The following is a 24,744-nucleotide window of genomic DNA, read 5'->3' as shown; positions in this document are numbered from 1 at the left end:
GCTCTGCCAGCTGTCACCCATCTCCATAATCCTTACCTCTTCTAACAGGCATGCATAGGCCAGCAAGCCCTGCACCTGCTTTGTAAAAGGGAAACACCTAGACACCATATATTACTGCTTAATGCCTACAAGTGAGAGCTTTTGTGAAATGCCCTATTGCTAAGCAACAGGCTCCCTCACTTGTATGGAAATAGGAACTCGAGCTTTTGGTAAGAACAGCCAGCACAGAATCTGGCACACATAGCAGATTCCCCGTGACTGCTATCTTGTGTCCAGCTTTAAGAGCCAGTATAGATGCCACCTGTACCACATTATTCCTAGTGGCCTCTCAAAGAAACAATGGAGACAGCCAAGGCCCACTGAGTGCTCTACAGTGACTCCAAAACCAACCACCTCTCTAAGGCTTGGTCAGATGGGGGCAATGACTTCAGGCCTGCCAATAACTAGACAGGTAAACAGGAGGGGTCTACACTACACAGAATATTTGAAGCTCTTTGGGGGTTCTGAAACCCAATAAGCACAGAAGCATCATACTCAGCTCAGACACAAGTAACAGCAGTTTTATATTCACTATTATTCACTATTGAAGAATATAATTCTATGTGCCGTTTTGTTGAAACTCTGTCTAGTGAACTGTGTTAGGAAATTCAGGGAGAGGAGACAATAAAGGCACGACAACACAAAATAAAATGTACTTATAAAACAAAGTTGGACCAGGTATAATGATAAGTGTTTTTAATCTAGGCTACTGAGGAGACTGGGGCAGGAAGGTCATTTGAGTCTAGGAATTCAAGACATCTCTACAAAGAAAAATAAAATTAAGAACATTAGATTCTAAGACTGATTCTAAAGATAAGTGACATACAGGGCTTCCCTAGACAGAAAAATAGGTTCTGGTCCTTTGGACAGAAAGGAAAGAACCACAGAGCAAAATGAGGCAGGGCTTGGAGGTTGGTGTGGGGATGTTTGTAAAAGTTGGTCCCCTGCAGCAGAAAGGCTATCAGTATCAGAGTCTGTTGAATGTAGTGGCTTCAAGTCATAGGTTACTTTACCATTCCATGTTTCCTGCAGTGCAGGCTAGAGAAGTAACCACCCACCCACCAATCACTGAAGAGTTTTGCAGAAAGAGAAATAGTGATGAGCAGTCCCTGTGGGTTGTGGGTTCTCTCCTCTGCCATGTCGCATTGCAGGGTTAACTAGGTGGCTTAGTTGGTTAGACAAAGGAGAAATCTTGTAGAATTCCAGCTAGAGTTCGAGGCTTCTGGAAAATTATCTTGTCCAAGGTTCAAGTGATACAGATGAAGAGACTTAAAACTTTCTCTCTCTCTCTCTCCCTCCTTCCCTCCCTCTCCCTCCCTCCCTCTCTCCCTCCCTTCCTCCCTCCCCCCCTCTCTCTCTCACACACACACACATGAGAGAGAGAGAGAGAGAGAGAGAGAGAGAGAGAGAGAAAGAGAAAGAGAGAGAGAAGCATTTTTCTCAAGAATACATTTCTGTGATCTCTGTCCAGTTCTTTGGCATTCCTGATATTTATCTGCCTCAAGCAAACTTTTTCTTGCATGTCAAGAGACTAACACTTCAGCTCCTTTTATTGCTATATCAAAATCCAATTAATTATCTTCAAAGCCAACTCCAGTCCCTGGGCATACAAGAAACCTCAAGAAAAAGAGCATTCTCCAAATTCCCTCAGATCACAAGGTATCACTGGCTCACACATCACTACACAGAGCATCAATGGGCTCGCATACTACCCCGAATCATGACTGGCCCTAGGTCAGACTCAGCTCCACATGCCTGTTGCCTCCATCCCTACATGCCAATTCAAGCTATTTTATGCAGGTGATAAACAAATGCTCAGAAACTTAGCTTACTATAAAATTGCATTTTTTCTGACACTCATCCAGGTACCATCTCAAAATACCATGTTGCCTTCAAACCTTATAAGCCTGCACTTACACAATCAAACTAACAATCTACCAGGCTAAGTATGCAGCAAAAGAAAAGAATTGCTGGTACAGACTACAGCTTGGCTCTACAGCCATGCCCAGGAACAATGGGACACCATTGCTACTATGCCTCTTTGGAAGCAAGTTAAGACTCAATGCAGAGATGAGACTCTGCCCATGGTCTCACATGTGAAGCGAGGAGGTCCCAGCTCAGCTATCTCAAAAGGTACTGCTTATGGCATGTAGTATAGTGCTGGGAAGACAAACTCCCGATGCCTAGTCCTTAGCTGGGCGGACTCACTCCATATACAGCGCAGGATTGGATTCATTGATAAGGGAGCCCCATAGCAGCCTAGAAGTTTTACACTGCATCCACACTCAACCAAGGATATCTGAATGCAAGCAAGGGGAGGAATAGGACATAGAACTCTACCTCCCAAAGCAAACCAAGGCACAAATCAGAAGGGAGGTTTTAGAATCCTTTCCACAGACCAGGACTCAGATGCCAGCACACGGAGTGTAGACATGGCCCCAGCCAGACAGCTAAGGCATATTGGCACCACCATAATTTGTCCATCCACCAATATGCTCCACAAAAAACACCCATATGCTTTCTTTTAGCTTCCATATGTTTTTTTAGCAAGGAAACTAAAATATTTCATTAGTTTTGAGTAATTAATAATTACTTATTTCACAATAGTCACCCTCATTAAAGAGCGAAAATAGCTGATTAAACTGCAGGATCCTGGCTTACAGTGGAAGCTTTTTTTTTTTTTTAAATTCTTCCTGTAGGAATTGAGTAAGAGTAGAAGAGCCAGTGTGGAAACAGCCACATTACAGGGAAAGAAACGTTATCATACACGTAGCTCTGCATTCCTCTTGACTGAAACATTATGATTTAATAAAAAGAACATGGATTTGGGGATCAGAAAGACTTTGGAATCCACTCCAGTTTGGCTTCTGTGAGCAGCACTTCTGAGGAAACAAAGGGTGTTGAAAAGATAAAGCCTGCTGGATTCCTTCACCCTAGTCCTCCCCAGTTCCCAAGGAGGACTTCAAGGCCTTCCCTCACTCTAGCTGTGGGCCTGGGTAGCACATGACCCAGGAATGCTGGCAGTGAGCCAGAGCTTGTAAGTAAGGTGTGGCCTATATGAAATGTTCCTCAAATGCTAATGACCAAGGGACCTTGTAGCAATGCCTACTGATTCAAGATGTTTAGGGTAGATCTGGAATCAGCATTCGTGGGAGACTCTCAGGTAGCATAGAGATTGCTAGTCCTCAGAGGAGGCTCTGAACGGGGTAAGGACCTAAAACAGATCAAGTGAGAAAACAGAACAAATAAGAACAAAGTAATTTTGTCTGTCTCATCATGCAAGGATAAGGTTTACTAACAATTTAGATCAGTGGTTCTCAACCTGTGTGTGGGGATCCCCTCAGCCTACCCTTTCACAGGGGTCACATAACAGATATCCAGCATATCAGGGATTTACATTATGATTCAAAACAATATTACTGTTACGAAGTAACAATGAAAATAATTTTATGATAACGTGAAAGCCTGTATTAAAGAGCCACAGCATTAGGAAGGTTGAGAACTTTTGATTGAGAAGACAGGATGTATTCAACTGCTTAGTAATTAGGGTATTCATTCCATTTTAGAGACAACAAAACTGAGACCCAAAGAAATCAAGTACCCTTGAGAGGGTTATGGAGCTAACAGAGAGGATCCATGGGCCTCTCAGAGTGGTGTTGTGCCAGCAGAAGAGACAGGAAGTGCAGACAGCATCCTGCATATGGTGCTGCAGGTGTTTCTCTCCATGCTTCCTTCCCGAGGAGCTGCTCCCCCCCACCCCAGGCCTGACCTTTGCTAAGCTGCACCCATGCTAACAGCCCAACCTGTGAGGTGAGGGTATTGGCCCTGGCAACCCCTGGTGCCTGCCTCTTCTGGTTCTGGCACAGGCTTCCACATTCTGCCTCCTACATAAGCTCACAGTGAGCCACCAGCACCAAGTGTAAGTTCACACATGTGACAGTCATTACAATTTGACAGAAACCAAATTCTAGCTGTCCACATCTGGAATTTGGAGCTATGTATGGACTGAAATCTGTCTGTAAAAAGCCTCATGCTCAGTTCTGCGGAGAAGAAACAACAAACAACGTTACCCAAAGCACCTGGCTGATATGTCAGCCAATAACTCAGTCAGGTTTTTGTGACCCTAACTGCTTTTTGCTTTCCCTCAGCTCAAAAAGACAACTACTCTAGAAATTTCAACTTTTTTTTTTTTTCTGAGACAGGGTTTCTCTGTGTAGCCCTGGCTGTCCTGGAACTCACTCTGTAGACCAGGCTGGCCTCGAACTCAGAAATCTGACTGCCTCTGCCTCCCAAGCGCTGGAATTAAAGGTGTGATAAGATGAACTCAGAGAGGGGGGATGCCTTGCCCCAGGTGATGCTGTAGGCTGGTATCAGGACTAAGGATATTCTTGCCGCTTCTAGCCCTCATGACACACAGAGTTCACTGTTTCACTCTGCAAAGCAATAAGAGCCTACTACCCAAGTAACAAAGAAGAAATCCATATAACATTACAGCTTCTATCTCCACAAAAAAAAAAAAGAAGAAAAAGAAAAGAAAGGCTGATTAATCTTATTCAAGGCAATTTCCCAAAAATGAAAATTAACATTTCATAGGGCAATATAAATAAATCCATGAGAATTAATTTTGTATTATTCCTCTAATGAGTCACCATGTAGAAAATGGAGACAGCCAATGGTGTACAGGAGGCCAGAAGTCAGCTCTTGTTGTAGTACAGAGACCAACTATTTGGAAATGATACCTCATGTTCTTTAAGAGTAAACAGGGTGTATGATTTCAAATCCCATGAAGTGCAGCTTTAAATAGATTTGGTTTGGAAATGAGACAAGGAACACACCACAGTGATGGATCAAGATCAAAAGCAGAGGGAAAACAATGATTACACTCATTGATATCTGCTGACATGTATACTGTCAAGTCTACTTATGGACTGAAACTGTTGTTCGGTATTATTCCCACTAATACCCATTTTTACCACAAGACTGCTTTACATGTGTATCTCATGCTCCCAGAATATTTAGTTCTCCATCTCTCAAAGGTTGAAACCATTCTATCCTTTAGGTCACACCAGTTTATAAATCCAAAAGATCGGGATTACATTGCTGGATAGATGACTGACAAACCAATACATAGACAGACAGAAAGACAGACAGAAAGACAGACAGACAGATGGGGTACACAGATGTTGGTAGATAGGTGGAGAGATAGGCATATAAGTAAATAAGTAGGTAGAGAGAGAGAAAGAGAGATACTAAATTTCCTATTTTAAAGAGTATTCTTTATAACTTTACAAGGTTTAATTAAAATATCTCTTTGTCTTGAGATAGACTTCGGTGGAAAAGTGAATGCAGCTAACTAAATGATCCCTGAAAGCTTATTGTATCAGCATTGAATAAATGGAAACTAAGGAAATAGGTATGTGATACGTGAAGTCCCTGGAGGAATAGCACTCTAGATCGCTGATCATGTTTTAAATCCCCTGTGGTCTTAGCATTCTGACCATCCTAGCTGGACACATGGTTCATCCTGGAAAGTCAACGGACAGAAGAGGAGTCTACTTCTTTGTTGGGGTGTTGATGGTGGGTGAGTGGGCCAGGTCCCCTGAAAGGTAGCACTATATCAGTGTCAGAGAATGGGGGGAGGTTGGCTCCCTTCCTTTCTGACTTACAAGTACTTGTCACAGGGACATTCAAAAACTAAAACAAGAAATGCCTTTAGGATGTTTTCTTTTGACATATTTGTCCATGAAAATATGTCAGAAACAAGTTTTTGTGAAGACATTTTGTATAACACAGTAGCACTAAAACAAAATATATATATATATATATATATATATATATATATATATATATATATATCTTGTATTTCTAAATATACATTTCTTTATAGCAATTCCTTTTGTAGGAATAAGAAATAATTCCAACTTGACTCACAAATCTGTTAATTCTAGAAGTTTCTCAATTCATGTCACCCACCTGCATCACATTTAGTATAATTGATAAATATTAGCTTTAAAAATCATATTAGCCTAAAACTATAATTTCCATTTGATGATAAATTGATAATTTCTGAGATTATGGGGCAATAGCAACCAATTTTAGGTTTTTTTAAAGAACTATGTGAAGCCATGCTTGCAATTCATGATCACTGAAATAGTACACTGAAGTTAACACAGTGTTCTACAGAACAAATGTTTACAGCATTCCAAATGATCCAATCTTAGCTTTCTACTCCAAGGCCTCAAGTTAAGAGCAGAGCATCATGTTGACCTATTAGTAAAGAAAGTGGCAGATCACACTGAACACAGCAGCAGCACAGGAAAGTGCAACTCTCAGCAGGTTGTCTATAAGGAAGAAAAGACGAGTTGAACTAATGATGCCCCTTTCTCTTCTACCGCTCTCCATTTTCTAGGTAACCTCATGAGGAAGGTCTCTGTAATGCTCTCTCTGACCTTTATGATACTCCACCAGCAGAGAGGCACAAAACTATGAAAGACTACCGTAGTCTTTGTGTTCTTTTCTCAAGGCAACTCTGCAATCTGTGGTTCGGGGCTAGATGATTTATCAGGCAGAGAAGACACAATGGCTAACACAGAGAAGCATTCTACTCTTCATTCAGAGCCAAACAATTCTGGCAGTCTACTTTAGTAAAAACTACACTCTAAGAAGGAGCATGAGGAAAGAAGGTGGGAAGTCTGCCTGCCACGCATTGCCCAATCACAGGATAAGAACTGTGCAAAAAACTTTCCTACTGTATCGCAAAACTACAGGTTCTCAAATGTCCATTAAAGGTCAATTTCCCAAACTATCCAGATTTTTACATTTTAGGTGCTAAAAAGATAGAAATTGAAAGGGAAAAGTAAATCAGAGTCTATTGACCATAAAGTACTGCTGTATCTCTTCCACGGGGACTCAACCTCAAGCACCACAGCTCAGACATCTATTAGCCTTACAGGATTGGGAAGACTCAGGCCTCTCTTACCTCCAGCAGCTTTTAGCTTTTGGAATGGACAAGGGTCACAGGCCCAGCCAGACGATGTGCTCAGCTCTGTAAATTAAACAGACAGAAGTTACTTGTGGGCACTGGGCACCGAGTCCACGTTTATCCATCACTTTGCAAAACATTTCTACATTCGTTATCTCAGTTCACCCATGAACCTGATAAAGAAACAGGAAGAGATTATGCCATTCGTTTCAGAGAGAGGTAGAACTTCACAGAAGGACAGGAGAGGATAAGAACTGGTAATTCTTGTGAAGAATCTCACAAACTCAGCATGAAAAATGGTCATTTATTGTTCAGAAATGATGGCTTGCCTAAGACTATATAGTATGATGTAATATGTGGCAGAACATGAGTTCAGAGGCATTGACATTGGCCTAGGGACCTACATTTTCTGCCTCAGTTTCTCCTAGGCCATGAGGATAACGAACACAGCTCACTAACTTGACCTATTGGTCTTGGTAGAAGAGGATATTAAAGTCAAACCAGTACTCTGCCTGCCTGAGGAACAGGAACTGCACATGGCATTTAGAGCCAGTTCACCTTTCTTCCTCGTACCAATGGCCTTGGGCAAATTATTAAAGTTCTCCATCAACTTCCTCATATGAGGATGAAGATTATCTATATTACCTAGTCAAAACCTGTCCTCAGCTAACCCTTTGGTGGGGCAGGGAGATTGTCCTCTAAATCCACAGGGGTTGTACAAAATGCTAACATTTCTTTTCATGAACCAAACCCACACTAGTAGGACATATTCTGATATGTATATTTCTATGATCGGTGGCCCTAGTTTTCAAATATCATGAGATTACTTATATCATTCTTAAGTGGCCCCAGCACACACACACAAACACATGCACATGAGCACACTCATAGAAAATAAGATTAGAGAATCAATTCTCCTCCCAAAGCCGCAAAACGAAAGGCAGAGTTTTAGCTCCCGGCTAGCCACATTTTCAAGTTGGTGCCAAGGGCACTGCCTTAGGCTCAAGGAGATAGAGCTGCTGACAGAATGGCTAGAACACAGGGAACTTGTTTGATATTTTACACAGATGGACAGAAAAGTGCTCGCTAAAATGTCCAGTTTTCATAATTCATTCAAAATGCATTAGAAAAACATGGTTGATAAGATGCCCTGCCAAAAACTCATCTCCTCCCCCTTAACCATCCTTTAACATTATACTTTATTTTGTAGTCTAGAGAATACCACCCTCATTACATCCTAAATCATCTTTATTATATGCTCAATGAATCCTCATTGCTCCAATTTTACAAATCTAGCACCAGGTTTCAAAGGTCACAGAATTAACACAGAGCAGATAAAAATTTAACCTTAAAATTTCATACCAAGCACTTGCCTCTTATATGAGGTGAGAAGCCGCCTGATTAGAGAAAGAGACTTCAGGGACTGGAAAACAAGTATGTAAATCAGAAATTGCAATTGCAATTAAGCAAAGAATGCAAAACTCAGAAAAATAAATATCTCCTATTTTCTCTCATATGCAGAATGAAGAGTAATGATTTTAGGAGGAGAAAAGGGAAAGGAGGGAGAGAACAGGAGGAAAGAAGAAGAGAAAGTAGGAGGAAGGGAGACATGAAAGTTAAAAAGAGTCCCACTTGAGAGGAGTGGAGGACTGGTAGGAAAGCAAAAGGGGCCAGGAGTAAATGAAGTACAAATGAAGAGGACTAAAGTACATTGTATACACCATGCAAAGTTCATGATGAAAACCTGTCTTGTGTACAAATAATATATACTAATGGTAGAAATACATAACATATACCAATTTAAAAAATAACCAGAAACACACTCTAGTTTAGAATTATGCCTCACCACAGGTGAAAGGAAAGCATAAAGAACTTGGCATCTGTGGACTCAGCACAAAGTGACACATGACCAACAGAGCCAGTGTTCGTGCTAGGTTATCACGAAGTGACACTTCACGGATGCAGCGCCCATAAGCCAAGTGCTGGAACACAAGCCACTGAGAAAAACTCTGATGCAGCAGCAGGGACTTTCAGACTCGCTTTTACCCAAAACTGTCCTCACAGGTCACAGAAAAATTGAAGCCTTCCAAACACTGCAGCAGCATGTGTTGGTGCCCCAGCATGTGGCCCGAGTGTTACATGTCCTCAACGGTTCCCATGTGTTTCAGAAGGCAGGGAAACTTTGATAAGCCATGAGGAGACAGGACAACTGGTAAATCTGGTGACAGCCATTGGCAATGAAGGCAGATCCCCTTCACTACTTCTGTGGATTTTAGGCCTGCTGACCCCAAACATGGAGGAGATTTATCATTTCTCAAACTACCTTCCCTCTCCCATGAAGAATGTTCTCCTCTCCAGATGCAATTTCAGCCAAAAACAATCTATAGATCCAAGCTCAGACTTGTAAATTCTCAACCTATTAATTGGAATTTATGTAAAGCAGGACTCGGGACCTAACTGAAGCTAAAAGAGCATGATTAAATTTTTTTATTTATCCTAATAAAACCAAGCAGATACATAAAACCTACAGTGAAAAGAAGCAGAGAGGGACAGGTACAATGCTTGACAACAAGAATAGTTTGGTGGGGGAACACAGACCATGGTGTACAACAGACTATTTGAATAGGCTTTTCACAAACAATGCTTTGAATCTACTACTTCAAGCAAGAAAAAATTTAAAACCTAAAGTAATGATGCAAAAACTTATCAACAAAAAGTCTAACAAATGAGCAATACAACAAAGCATTGTAGGAAAAACAATTCTGCTGACATAAATTTAGCCCTTCATCCCAGACATTCTGAACAAGGAACACCGACAAGCCAAGAACCATAAAAGCAGAGAACGGAGATCTGGCCTCCTTTGGAATTCATTCCCAACCTAATAGCTAGGGCTTGTGAGGAAAGATACATTTTTTTTATTTCTCTTGTCAGAAGCCTGAACTATGACTGTCTATCATCCACTTAGAGAAGACCAAAAACTATTTCTTCTACATTTCTTTTTACTTTCATAAAGTTCAAATGGCAAAAAGATTACTTATAGTGAGATTTATTTAAAGTAAATGATGTTATGATATTAAATGTGGAATTCTGTCCCCAGAGGTAACTGAGATGTTAGCTCAGGAAAATGCAATAGAGGACAACTATGGGCAACCCTAACTCTGACCGTCAAAACTGAAGTGATTCCTGCCTGCACGGTCGCCACCATTCTAAGACCCCTATCAAGAATACAGCATATCCCATGGCTTAAAAATGATCTGGTTGTCTCATTAAAGTAATGTTTGTCAGTTTTTAATTGCTTCCCTCCCTGATTTTAATTTCCTCACCTGTCAGCATCGATCAGAAACAGTGAAATCATCTGACATCCTGGCTGATTATGTTTAAATTAATCAAGAATTTTTTTAAAGTAAAATTGCTTTGGCCTACAGGTAATCCACAATTTCATAATATGTTTTTAAGAGGGCCTACGATGGACAAATCTAGAAATTCAATGGGAGACACGAGGAATCCTGACGAGAAATTTAAGTTACTTTCACACCTACAGCACTGGACGTTAAACAGCCAAGACTATCTTGAAAAAGAAGCTTCATCAACTAGCACTCTCAGAACAACAGTGAACAGTGCCTGCCCAGGGACAGGAAAAGGTGTAGCTATCTCAGAATATCTGAGAGACAGATTAGGAAGAAATAAATAAAAATCAGCTTGCCTTAAATAATATAGCTTAGTGTAATATAATGGATAATAAATAAATAATAACCTGGCTACTTGGAAGTTGCATTTCATATTGATAACTGTTAACACTTAGATAGATGGTTTCCATGAAGATTAATCAGAGCAACTAAGGGAGGTGTGACTGGTGTCATTAGTAATCGTAGAAATCTTTGCATGTGACAGAAGCAAGGCTGAGACACAGAACAACAAGAGAATTTCTATTTGTTTCCTTAATGTTCTTTACTGTGTACAGGCGTTTTGGCTCCACATATGCCTGTGCACCATATGTGATATGTGTATCTAATGCCCAGAGGCGAGAAAAGGGCATCAGACCCTTTGGAACTAGGGTTACAGACAGCTTTGAGATGCCACGTGGGTGCAGGGAATCTAATCCAGGTCCTCTAGAAAGGCAGCAAACATTGAGCCACCTCTCCAGGCCCAGCAAAGTAAGTAGTCACCTAGTGATGAACAGGTCTGGTCTCATGAGCTATGGGAACTAAGCAATGCACCACAGTTACCCAGAAGAGAAGGGAAAATATAGTGTTAAACCCTCCAGACATAATTATTCAGTGCTAATATCTATCAAAAACAGTGTTTCAAACACACTTAGGAAACCTTCAAGCACTAAACTCTTTTACAGGAAGTAAATGAAATGACAGGAAAATGCTCTGTAAGGCATTCTGGCAGGAGATGATATGAATACACTGACATTATTCCTACCCAGAAATAGAAACACACATTGATATCATAATAATCGGGACCCAAAGTGAGCACATAATAGCAGCATACATGAATGTTACTTGCCCTTCAGAAGGCTCCTGAACTAAACAGAAGGAAGGAAGCCAGATGCAGGCAATGGGGGGAAGAGAACGGGGGGCTGGACATAACAAACATAGGGGTTAGGTCTTAAAAGGGAGCAGCTTTAGAACCAAATTTAACCAACTCTTAGTATGTAATGTGTCAGTTCCTAGCAGATTCAAGATCTACTCAACTTCAAGTGTCCCCTTAATGTAAAGTTATTCAGATACTCTGATGAGGTTTGATGAGTCAGTTCTTTGTAATTTATCATTACTATTTACTTAACATTCACAGCATGTCTCATTATGGCATCTTCAAACAAAACTTGTCTTAGTTTATGCTCCCCTTGTCTTCTCCCTCATGCCCTGACTCCCCTTATCCTCTGCTTTCCACTCTTATGCCCTGGCATCCTGTCCACAGCACCATCTTCCCCATTACTACTCTTCTTTATACTCTGGTAAACACATAAAAACTATAGGCTAGGCTCTGCATGTCTTCAGATATTTAAACTAAAGATAAAAGATATGTGTTTTTATCTTTGAGTCTTGAATTACCCAATTAATATCATTAATATGCCATTTTTGTGCAAATTTACTTCATTTTTCTTCTGAAGCAAAATCTCTTGCTTTTTTCCTTAGGCTAAGAACCTTGACCAGCCTGAAACTAGTGACCTTGCTGCCTCTGCCCCCAAGAACTGGAATTACAAAACGATGCCACTACGCTAGCTCATTAAATAGAAGACTACCACAGTACACAGTTTCACTTGTAGACCACTAATACTATATTGGTCAGTCACTTCTGACTGATCACACACCCTTAAGAGATTTAACAAACTTAGTTTCTTGAATCCCAATTCAAGTCTTTGTTAAAAAAACAGAGGAAGGTATCTGGAATGACATTGTTTTATTGCAAAAAGATATACAAATGAATAACTACACCTAATTCAATGCATGTCCTATACAATGTATATAGAAAATGTGTGAACTAAAATTTGCTGGGCAGGTCAGTCCAGCATTCAGGAAGCAAAAGCAGGTGGATCTCTGTGAGTTTGGGGCCACCCTGGTCTACATAACAAGCAACTCTAGACCAGCCAGGCTACACAGTGAAAGCCTGTCTCCAAAAAATAATGATAAAAGTAATTAAATGTTTAATTTGTAAAACTAGTAATGTAAAAGTAAATCTACAACTTGAGTGTTAGATTAGGGATCCATTAGGAATAAAGATACTCACAATGAGGCAGACAGTCACCAGTGAAACTTGAATAAGGAGTGGACATTATTTTTTTCATGAAGACCATGAAGGTAATTATTAAAAATGTGAGCCATTGAGAAATTTCATGACTAGGAAAACAGTATTTGTGGAGTTATTAAGCTCGAGGTGCAAAATAGAAAAGGAAGTGATCCTGGTGATCCTGGAGTGTCTGCACGTTTTTCATTGCTGTCTAGTAAAATTGTCCACAGAAGGGAATGGAAGAGACACGGAAGGAGGAGAACTCCTGAAATAATACATTCTGACAACCAAGTGTAAGAATGTTTTAAAAAAGAGCAAAACTGCTGCAAAGGTCGAAGGCAAAACAACTAATCTAGCAAAAGGGTAATGTGTATAATACATAAAATGGTTGACAGGGTTGGGGTGCTAGGGCCTAGGAGGGAAATGGGGATGTCTATCTGAAAAATACAATGCAACAAATATGCAGAGTGAACAAGTCAGTGACATAAAGGACCCTTTATGGGAACAGAACTAGAGACAGTCCTCTTCTAAAGAGCCTACAGTTGCCTTTGTCACCCAAGATTGAGACATGATAGATACACTGATGTGTGCGACTGTAACAGTCTTTTACTATATGTACCTCTGATGTTACAAATATACCTAACAAATTTAAAAATGAAACAAATTGCACTTGAAATTTTCAAACTAAGTTAAATTTGATGAAGTAATATCTTATAAAAGTTTCAAAACAGGGTTGGATATTTTAAATACATTCATTCTTCAAAATGTTCTTGGAAGCCACTGCTATTTTTGTTGCTCTTACAAAGGACATGTTTCCCAGGATGGGACTAACATTGAAGACTGACATTCATAATCAGATGATTATGTACTTCCCATCCCAGGGGATCCAACTCCCTCTTCTGATACTCTCAGGGCCCTAAATATTCATGTGGTGCACATAGGGAACATTAAGTATGTGCATGGTGCACACACAGGCCAACACCGATATAATTATCCATAGCCAAACTTTAGTTGGAGCCCTGTTCATCTTATGGAAGAGATAGGGGAAGGATTGAGGGACCTGGAAGGGCTAGGGACTCTAGAAGAAGACCAACTGAGTCACCTAACATGGACTCTTGGGAGCTCCAAGAGACAGGACCACCAACCAAAGAGCATACACAGGGTGCACCCCACCTGGCTCCACGAAAAAATGTAGCAGATGTATAGCTTGGTCTTGATGCAGGTCCTCAACAGCTGCAGCAGGGACTGTCTCTGACTCTGTTGGCTGCCTATGGATCCTGTTCCCCTAACTGAGCTACCTTGTCTGGCCTCAGTGGGAGACAATATGTCTAGTCCTGAAGTGACTTGATATGCCAGGGTGGGCTGGTATCCTGCCACTAGTCAGAGGAGAAGAGGAGGCAGGTGAGAAGAGGGACCATGTGAGGGGCAGACTGGGAGAGGGGCTACAATTGGTATGAAAAGTAAATAAAGAAACAGAAACAACAACAACAATAAAAAACAGAAAAACAGGAAAAAAATGTCTTTAAAGCTAAAGGTGAGGTAACCTAAATAAGTTCATAAGCCTAGGAAGTGAGTTTGGTACTGGAAATGTGTGACAAGAACAAAGACAGGAGGGCCTGAAAGAGGCCTAGGAGTTGGACAGCACAAAGAAATGCAGGAGCAAACACAGATAAGGGAAAGCACTGTTTATCCACTTGAGAGGGAAATGCTGGTGACAGGGATGTCTTGGAGGAAATGGCCAGGGGAAACTGAAGCTGGCCCTGGGGATGTGTCCGGTGTCCATGTCTCCACAGCATGACCATCAGAACACTAAGGCTGCAATAATGGGAAACTCAGTTTCAGAACAATGCAGTGAACATCAACAAATGCCAGGCTGTCCGCGGGAGAACAGAACAGTTGCCTCCAGAGCTTACATTTGTCATGGAGGGGTCAGACATGGGAGGAGCCATGAGGAGAGCCATCTGTGAGTGACTTCACCTGTGCTACCATCATGGACACAGTGGGGAGTCTGCAGTGAAGAATGGGCATTGAGGGTCTTGTTGCAGATACTGAGCAGCTCAACCATGGGAGAAAAACAGGAGCACAGATAAATCCCTGGTTAAAACATTGAAGGATGGCTTCTAAAGAACATTTCTGGGTAAAAACCATCCAACAAAGCCACAAATTCCTGTCATCCATCAAGAAGTAGAACACCCTACTGTCCTTCCTAATTTTTCAGATAAACAATGCAAGATCCTACCCAATAACAGGAAGGCAGAAAGGAACCACGTAATCCCAGACAATGTACAGAAGTCAGTCACCAAAACCGTAGAACTGCACAAGTTCTAACTCACAAGGGTAACCTACAATTCAATCAGATCACACTTCAGGGTGCCCAAAAGGTACACAGAAGAAGAATCAAGAAAGGTTCATAATAACAGAATGCTAACAATGGGAAGAGAGTGAGCAAATGCTGGATGGCAAGTGGACCTGAGACACAGCATTCAGTTCCTCTGAAGTTAAGACCAATTCATTTGAAAAGCTGCAAGCCCCCTTATACTTTACAAAATTCATCCACATACATCCCAGACAGCAGCAGAACTAGCAAGGGCCAGTGCTCCCCAAAGCTACCCTAAAGCAGAAGTGAAATACAGGGAGACATACAGCAGTAGCTGCGTCTAGTTCTACCATATTCCTGCTTTCGAGTATCACAGTCTAAGTTTCGCTAAACAAGGAGACAAAGAGATCACAGAAAATAATAACCATAGCTAAAAGAGAAAAAAAAAAAAAAGGAAACTTTATTAAGCAACTACACTCTCCTCAAAAAATGAGGAAATAAATGTGAGGTATAGTGACAATTCTAGAATTTGGGTCTCTTTCAAAAACAGAAATATTATAGGAATGTGATTATGTTTTCATCTCAAGTGTGGGGCTATGGGGTTGCTTCAGATACTTCAGCAGCTGACTATTATGATTTGCCTCGTGCTCTAGCAGAGGCATGGTTTGGTAAGCTGAAGATAGTTTCTGTGATTTGGAATTCTGGGAACTTTTCAGAGTCCCAGATAATTGCTCGAGTCCCAATAGGCGGGGTTGGTAGTGGTGGATGTTCAAGTGGATTGGCTGTGGTTTGTTAGTAGTAGTAGTGCTCAAAGAGGAAACAAAAGGAAAGCAATTAGATCAAAGACCTCTCTCTCTCCCTCTCTCCCTCTCTCCCTCTCTTTCTCTCTCTCTGCCTCCCTCCCTCCTCCCCTCAACACATCCACCTCCCCCTCCCCCTCTATCCTTCTTTCTCTCCTATGTAATGATAAGGGGTGGAATGGGAGGGTATAAAAGGAGGTAAAAAGAAGAACCCACAAAGTAACTGAGACTGACTCTGGGGAGAGTGCGGGAAGGAGAGAATGAAAAGAGGGGGGCACAGAAAGGAGATGAGAGAATTATAAATATTATACCCCAAGAAAAGTGGAGCTTTTGAGGTAAAAGAAATACAACTACCTCACTCAATCATATTATATACATGTCAAAACATGACACCCCACCCCATAATTCTGCAAAATCATTACATGCACATTATAAACTAAATAAAATGTGCTAGAACATGTTCAGTGGTAGAGCACTTGTCTAGCATGTAGAAGCTGCTCTAGTTTGTCTTTAATATTGGTAAAGTAAGCAAGCAATGGAGGGGTCCATGACTGTATAGGAGACCCCAAGAACTTAGCAGGAGTCTCCAAGTTCAAAGCTGTTTTTAGAATAGCACTAAGGTACAATTAACCTTCCTCACTGTGTTAACTGGCATTTGTACCAACTATGTATTGGTATGACTATTGGTCATGGGTAAAAGCGCCCATTAGTACCAGATTTTATCATGACCCATGACAGTAACAGCATATAGTCACTGCACTTAATATTTTTTGTTGGGCACAGAAGCAATTGTACATAAGACTCTATTGTTGATATATAATATTAATGTTACTATCTCCAAATCCTAGTTAATACTCTGAGGAAATGTCAAGTATCAACACGGCATCTATGCTAAAACTCAAAACTAATCGCATTTCACAAGCGTGTCTCAGCAGCAGTGCTGGACAAGCTGTATGCTCACGGCCTGGTGCCCATGGCTCAGTAGAATTCTATGACTACTTCTCCTCGCTGCTGCCTCCTGACTACTGTGCACAGTGCAGCACCTCCAGGCTCCTGTGGAGCAGGATCACACATGCATGGGCTGAGATGTACTCACTGATCCTGCCCTCGTGTCTTGCACACACAACATGGAAGACTTTGTTGTTTGGGTGGACTGATCCAAGATCAAGCAGCACATGCTGGAGTACAACTCTGATGTGGAAGCCCAGCAAGTCTTCTCACAGCTGCTCTCAAGTACAGGATGGGGAGAATCGCCACTGCATTCTTGGAAGTGCTTAGAATCTGGACTCATAACTAAATGACTGCATCTTGGGAGACAGCAAGAAGCAAGCAGTTGTGTACTGCTCTGGGTTCTGATAGCGTATCATGCCCTAAACTCTATGGTGTTGAAGTCAGCTGCCCCTCCCCGCCTTTGCTTTATTATCTTCAGATAAAACTCTACAGATGGAGAATTTGAGTTCAGTTTGTTTGGTTTTGTTTTTATAAAATCGTGAGACTTGAATGCGAAGTGTTCACTTTCTCATTTAAAGAAATCCTTTCCCTAATGCCAATAAATATCCTAACCACCTTCTTAAATACAAGTATAAACACATACATAAAACATTGCATTGTTATATAAATTATATGTAATATTATATATAAAAATATATTCATATGGATATATATACATACAATTCTGTTATATATAATTATGTGATTTATAACCCTATCCCAGTGTGATGGCCTTGAGATGCAAGCAGACCACTCCACAGAACCTGAAACAATGATGAACAAACTCAGGGTCTTTAAAGCCTGTGTTTTGATAGATGATTTTTAAAGGATAAACCAAGAAAGCCTATCATTTTGAGAAAAACAATCAGTAACATTTGTTTTTAATAATGATTCAAGTTATAAAGAAAATCAGAATTCTGGACATCTGAAGCATACTACTGTGCACCTGATTCTTCTGTTTTTTTTTTTTTTTCAATAAAATTGCTGGTGAAATTCACAACAACCGCTTTTGTTACAGAGAATGAAACACAGACAGCCTCTGTAGACCCGCACTATCCGCTGAAGCTGCAGCTCCAAGGTGACAGAAACATGATGTCACAGACTCCCCAGAGACCCAATGTGAGTAGGCAGTGAGTTTCAACACAGGTAATATGCAAGTCCTATGATGATTGCAGATTCCACGTCAGGACTAATGTTTAAGAAATTATCAGATTTCAGTGATTATCAAGATAAACTTTGGTAGAGGATCAAAGAAGAAAAGAAAACCCATAATTCCATTTTGGTTTTGTTTTAGGCATGTGTACATGCAGGCATGAGCATTCACACATGCATACACGTAAACAAATACACATATAGACACACCACACACACAAGAAAAAGGGGAGGTGAAATGTAACCCACACATGCTTCTTTTGACATGTACTTTCTCATATGAACGCTTTCATATTTTTTTCTCATTTTAAATTTCTAATATGAGAGATAATGTTAGCTATAACATAGTTGAATAGAAGTTCATTTTTTATTAGTTTAAGGGAATTCAGGATGAAATCACTGGAGTAGGTGGGATTTAAGCTCTCTCCTTGATGAGTATATCTCTTTAGGTTCTAAAGCCAGGAGGAGAGAAATACTTGCTACCTGTTCATCCTTAGGGAACTGCTATTTCACAGATCCTCTAAAACAACAACTCTATACAAACTCCCTATGCACTAGACCATTGCTTGGTAAAACTATCTATCTACACTGTTTATCTTACCAGAAGCACTCGTTACAAGTATACCCTGATCAGAATCCAGTTGCCACTATTAATTTAGCTATACTCTTGTTCACGATTTAGAGCCTGCTTTCTTATTGTAAAGTAAGAATGTTAAAGATGCCTTGTAAGAGGCAATGCAGAGTCAATGAATATCCAAGAAAGCCAGTGTGGAAACACTCACGTATCATGCCCATTGCTATTTTATCTAAATATTTCTTACCAAGAAAGCTTATATGCAATGTTCTCAAAACAGATCAAGACTATCTAGTTATATATAATCATAGGTTCAAAATTTGCTCCAATTCTGGACAAACTGAGTTAGATATAGAAAAGAAACCCACTACTTTATGGAACAAAAATATTCCAAGAGATGGTCCAGGAGCAGTGATTTCTCAACTCAAGAGCCCAAGACTTAAACTTTAGCCAGGAATGAAACCAGGACTGTGACAATGACCCAGGAACTACATCTGTTCCACCGCTGCTATGGTCTAGAGAGCAAGGAGCGTAGAACCATGGTCGTGCTCAGGCCTGCACTGACAAGAGAAGAGAAGAAAAGGAAATGAAGATCTAGCCAAGTTCATAGAGAAGACAGAACTTTTTTCCTTTTTCCTTTGACTGAAAATGTCTTCTTCAACAACACCCCTATACTTCTTTTTAAATCCAAAAAGAATAAGATAAAGGAACGTAAGGATGCCTCTATATCCAAGGTCAGAGCCAAAGACAAAAAGATGTTCTCATTTTTCTAAGAATAGGTTATAAGCAGAAAAGTGAGGACAAAAACCCTGATAAATTTCCTAGATTAGAAACACAATACTGGAGAAAAGACTCTACAAAAGTCACACAGAATTCACAGATAAATACAAAGGGAGGTAATCATTAAAGTAATTATATTACTCAGGTGTAATTTCAATTGTAAAGAAAAAAGCACAGCGACCCCTTTATTTGACTTTTCCTCATTAACTGAAAGTAAAATCACTTCAGCTAGCATTACCTCCATAGCATGATGGGGCCTCAAGGGCTGATTTAACAGGATGATACATTAGACTTGTAGACTAATGTATGGAAACGATCATCCCCCTTAACAGCCTTTGGATCTTCAATCAGGAAATTCAATTTTAGCTGCAAAACTATGTTTTGGCAAAAGTGCAATTGAACTCAGTGTACTTGTCACATTTCTAAATATACTCCGGTCACCATGACAACAGGGGAGACTGATGGATTGCTTAAAAGAGTACGGTATATTTAATTGTCAGCATTTTAAACTGACTCAGAAAAAAATGCTGTGTGATGGGTCTACTCACCATGGTTACTGCTGGCTAAGTCCATAATAATAAAAGGTTCTTATACGCACATCACCAATGTGCGCAAAACGAACGTAAAAGTCAGAAGGTCTGATATTTCTAGCCACACCGAACATCCAACTAGAGGTATAGAGAGTGTTTGTTCCCAACCAAGTACCACTCAAGAACCTCCCACCAAGATCAGTCAGGTAAATCCAGGATCTTCATCTGTAACCAGAGGCAGAAAAACTAGTCCTAGAACAGACCTCAACACTCATTCCTCTATTAGACTAAAGAGAAGAAAAAAGGTGATGTTTTCTCCAAGATATACCTAGAATCAGTGATGAGAGAGATTCTGTTTCTTATAGATCTGTTTCAAGTGGCATTCTCTTGGATCCAACCATTTCCTAAGCAAGGTAGGGGATTTTCTATAAGCTAGGGTATAGATGTAATTAGCAGACAGGGGTCCTACCCTGAAAGATCTGACATCCTAAGACAAGAGGAAGATAAAAATATAGATTACCAATCTATTACTGAGAATGAAACAGTCAAGTTCATTGATCATCTGTTTACTGCACAGAATATAGCATATATGGTAGAAAGTCCTCCATGTTATAAAAGTTTGCAAAGTGAACAACACAAACAAAACATCCAATACTAATTGTGCATTCAGAGAACCATATGCACGTCACAGATTATGAAAATAAGACGATAGAAGAAAATCAAGGGAACTCACACTGTTTCAACACAAAATTATGGGTGGTCTCTGTAAGGATACGGCATGAGGTCCTTGCATCATAATTCTACATCAGTGTTGTCTAAAATAAAAAATCAGGTAAAAACAACCTTGATTTGTACACTGAGCCATGGTCAAACATGTGTGTCTAGAGCTCACTGAGTAAAATTTCGAGAAGCGAGAGTGAGTGCATCCCCTAGGGTCATACAGGTCATAAAAACATTCCTAAAATGTTTCTACACACAAGAAAATCCATTATGTGTTTTCCAAGGGAAAGCTGTGTTAATACAATGCACTCCAAAAAGGCCACAGCAGGTCTACTGTCATAGCTAAAATAATGGTTTGGGTGACCCATGAGCCAACCAGCAAGTCTGGGTGAGGATTAACAAATGGCCTTCCTAGCAAGGACTCAGGTTTTATTACTGCTCTGTGGGTCATACTCGGACAACTGCCTAAGGAAGTACAGAAACTGACCACCATTATAGTGCTAAGGAACACGAATTTAAATTACAGTAGTCACAAGCAGACTATTAAAACAAAATCAGGATATAGTAACAATTCAAAGCTAAAGGAAAAATTCTGTGAATAGAATTATTAAACTGTGGAAATATTGGTTCTGCACTTTAATGACACTTTATTACTATACCAGTATATAGGTTCTATCCAGGGCAGAATACTTTCACAATGAATATTTGATCTACATAAAAGTTTAGAGCCATGGGAAATGGTTATGGTTATAGATAACAAAAACAACAGTCATTTGTTGAGTGCTTATTTTCTGCCAGTTTTATGTGCTGTCTTCTAATCTGACAAGAACTTCACTTTTATTTAACAAATGGCAAGCTGATGCTCACAGACATTACATAACATTTGGAATCACATCTGTATCAGTCAGACTCCTTTATCAGGGAACACTAAAGTCATGAGCTTCTTTTGCACTCTGCCTAGCACACTGAATTTAGGGGCCAATGACATGCTCACTTGTGACACTAAGTTTTGAAGCCCGGCTTCCTTTTCACTGTACCCGAGATTTTTCAAGACCGCACCTGATAAATTCTTATGCACAGACTCTAGTAGCAGTGGAGGGATGGACTAAAGGTGGAGCAGCTGCTCTAGAGGAAGCTGGGATTAATTTCATACCTAGAACATAGCTTGAGTATTGCATAGCCCGTTCTCTATACTCATCAAGGCTGCTGAAGCCCCCATTCTACTGGCACCAGGCACTTTCACGCCCCACACATAACTTCAAATTTCATAACATTTTCTGCCAAGAAATAATTGTGCCTCTACATAGTGGTATGTTTGCTGCAAGGATATGAGAAAGGGACCCTCACTTTTGAAGATGCATGGTGAATGGCAAGAGATATTGACAAGATATCAGCACGCAAGAAGGATGAGCTTAAATGGTTCTCCCCAGCATAGGAAGTGGGTGAGAAATGAGCAGCAAGATCTACTCTCTAGTCCCCCACGCTGTGTTTTCCCAGGATGATTCAAAGGTATGGCTCCATAGGTCTGACAAAGGAGACATCTCAAGAAGATGAAAGGATGTTTTTATGTCTGCTCTCCCGTGTTCTTACGCCCCTCCCTCTCTCTCTCTCTCTCTCTCTCTCTCTCTCTCTCTCTCTCTCTCTCTCTCTCTCTTTTATTTGTTCCTTCTCAAGTAATAACTATTAATTGTGCTATGCAGGCAGTGCTGAGATGAGTCTACCGGGAAGCCAGCACAGATCCATCAAGTGCTTTTAGTCCAAGCTTTTTAGAAGCAATTGCTTACCACATTTTCACTGATCTTTTTCTCACAGCTAGAATTAAAGTGGATTTTACCACACAACCACTCCAATGCCCTTCCCTCCCTCCTCCAAAGTGAGGACAGAAGAGGGTTATTGGCCTATGACCAGCAAAATCAGACATGTGTGGAAAAAAACCTATTAATTTAGTGTTTATAGACTCCATGTATCGGCATGAGACAGGTATCCTATATACTTTAAGGATTGGCAACCCTTTTGCAAGGAAGAAGATACTGGCCAACTCAGACAGATGAAGAAATGAATGCTCAGTGGCAAAGAACAGCTTGCCAGCAGGGACAACACAAATAGCAAATAGCAGATCCTAGAAGCAAACAAGGGTCTTGAGCATTGCGACTCACAGGAATACCAGCATCTTCCATTCTGTTCTACAGGAGAATCAAGGCTTCAAGTACTACTGAAGGTGAGGCCGTGCATGAGAAGAATTACAAAGCAATGGGGCTGACATAGATTCTGGAAGGATGGCCTCTGAACAAGACCACACTGTGTCTGGTTTCAGGGTACCCTTAGTTGAATCACAACAGCTCTTGAATTCACTGACAAAAATAATATTATAGTAAACTTGGTCCCTCACCAAGTACTAGGCTCCACACTACATGAGAAAGAGTCAAGTAGAGGTATATAATTAAAGATTGAGGACCTCTAGTTCAGAGAACACTTGGCTCATTATAAAATAAAATAATAATAATAAAATAACGAGCGGAAAACATCGATTTAGTCTAAGATCAAGCTGGGTCTTCCACTATTACCCCACATCCTCCAACGATAAACATACAAAGGATCAAAGAACAGGAGAACAGAGAATAATCTAGACTGGAGGCTCAGGTAGAACATCTGAGCAGAGGTGAGAGCTGATGTGTGCAGGCGGTATCCTTTCCTGCCTCCTTCACCCAGAGCGGGTGTGAGGTTATGTATTTTAAAGGATTCTTTATCAGGAGCTGAGCTGATGGGGACACTTGATGAAAATAGTAATTCAATCAAGAAGTAAAGAAACACTGGCATCTATGTTCTTTATTTTTGGTAGCTGTCTTTAAAAAAAAATGAGTTACCTTCCCTAATGGTAGGTATTTCTCTTTCCCAGTAAATATTGGGTAGTGTCACAAAATATTCTCGTTTTCGAAGTATTTTAGCTTATCAACAAGCCAGCAGGTTACCTTGAATGCATGTGTGTGGACCTCTGGGCAGTGGCAAGGATCCTAGCAAGAGAAAAAGTCTCAGTCCCTTCTTTCAAAAAGCCAAAATCTGATCCCTGGGGCCAAGCACAAAGTGTTTTGATTTTTTTTTTAAGTCAGCAAGTTATGTTCTCAATTATGAAAATACCAAATGCCAGATTCTTCTCCAGTCCAAGCAATAATATAAAAGCAGCCAATTCTCCTAAATCAGAATATTTTTAATGAAAATTATGACTGTTGAAGCTTTCCCTTCCAATGGCAATATCATTAGAACTCAGAATAAGAACACAGGTCACTTTCCTATGCTCTGTATTCTCCTCAGGCTCTGACCAAGCACTGTTCAACAGACACAGGATACAAGCCATTCACATGATTTTAAAAATCTCTAGTACCTTTTAAAAATGTTAAAAGTTTATTTCACAAATATATCCAAAATATCATCCTTTAAACGTGTAATACTAGCCAAATTTCAAGTACTCAGGGAGAGCTCGTGGCAACAGTTGCTGTTACACTGGATAGCACATCTCCAATTCTCTACTGCCTTTCCCCTCCCAGCCTACAAGCAGAGCACAGCATCTGCTGAAGATGAAGAGATAAATTTTATAATCGTTTTCATGATTCAGACATATTCAGATTTCATTGAACACCTTAGGACCAGAAGCCTACAGGGCATTGTGATGGCAAATTGCCATGGTTATAAAATTGTTCCATGCCACACATAAAGATGAGGAAAGCAAACGAGACTAAGGGGTACAGACAAAGAGGCAGTCAACCCACAGACGCAGACAGCATCAGGGTTGAGACTTGGGTTTTTACCGAGGCCTTTTGTGACTCAGAAACCATGTTATTTCTTGATCTAACTCTAATCACCACTCTTCCTTCTTGCCAAGCCTATGTGCATCCTTGGAAAATAGCACAAGGTAGGAAAAGTCCAACAAGACTATGAAGGTTCAATGTATAAAGATCCGTAAAGCATTGTGAAAACCTCTTTTACCCATTTTGATCCTGTCTTATTAAAAAGAACTTCTCAACAGAAAAACACTTAGGCAACATATTGACAGATTTACTGGTATTCTGTATGTCCAGTTGTTTTTGTCCCCACTGCAGAGGCTGTAAAACTAGTATCCCTGTTTTGAG

General features: G+C 40.4%; 1 protein-coding gene across 9 annotated transcripts in view; it reads right to left on the bottom strand.

Moving 5' to 3' along the window:
• Lpp (LIM domain containing preferred translocation partner in lipoma) overlaps window positions 1-24,744 on the bottom strand; it is a 590,384-nt gene that overhangs the window by 424,050 nt on the left and 141,590 nt on the right. For 8 of the 9 annotated variants that reach the window (XM_031363533.1, XM_031363538.1, XM_031363539.1 and 5 more), the window contains one exon: window positions 7,019-7,084. The exons of the other annotated variant lie outside the window; for it this stretch is intronic. The gene's annotated coding sequence lies outside the window, so the exon portion shown is untranslated. The remainder of the gene's footprint in view (window positions 1-7,018; window positions 7,085-24,744) is intronic. 9 annotated transcript variants of the gene reach the window in all.

The sequence above is a fragment of the Mastomys coucha genome, unplaced genomic scaffold (genome assembly GCF_008632895.1).
Source record: "Mastomys coucha isolate ucsf_1 unplaced genomic scaffold, UCSF_Mcou_1 pScaffold12, whole genome shotgun sequence".
In the NCBI taxonomy this organism is placed as follows: Eukaryota; Metazoa; Chordata; class Mammalia; order Rodentia; family Muridae; genus Mastomys; species Mastomys coucha.
Note: the sequence above shows the minus strand (reverse complement) of the source record. Positions and strands in the feature narration are given on the sequence as shown.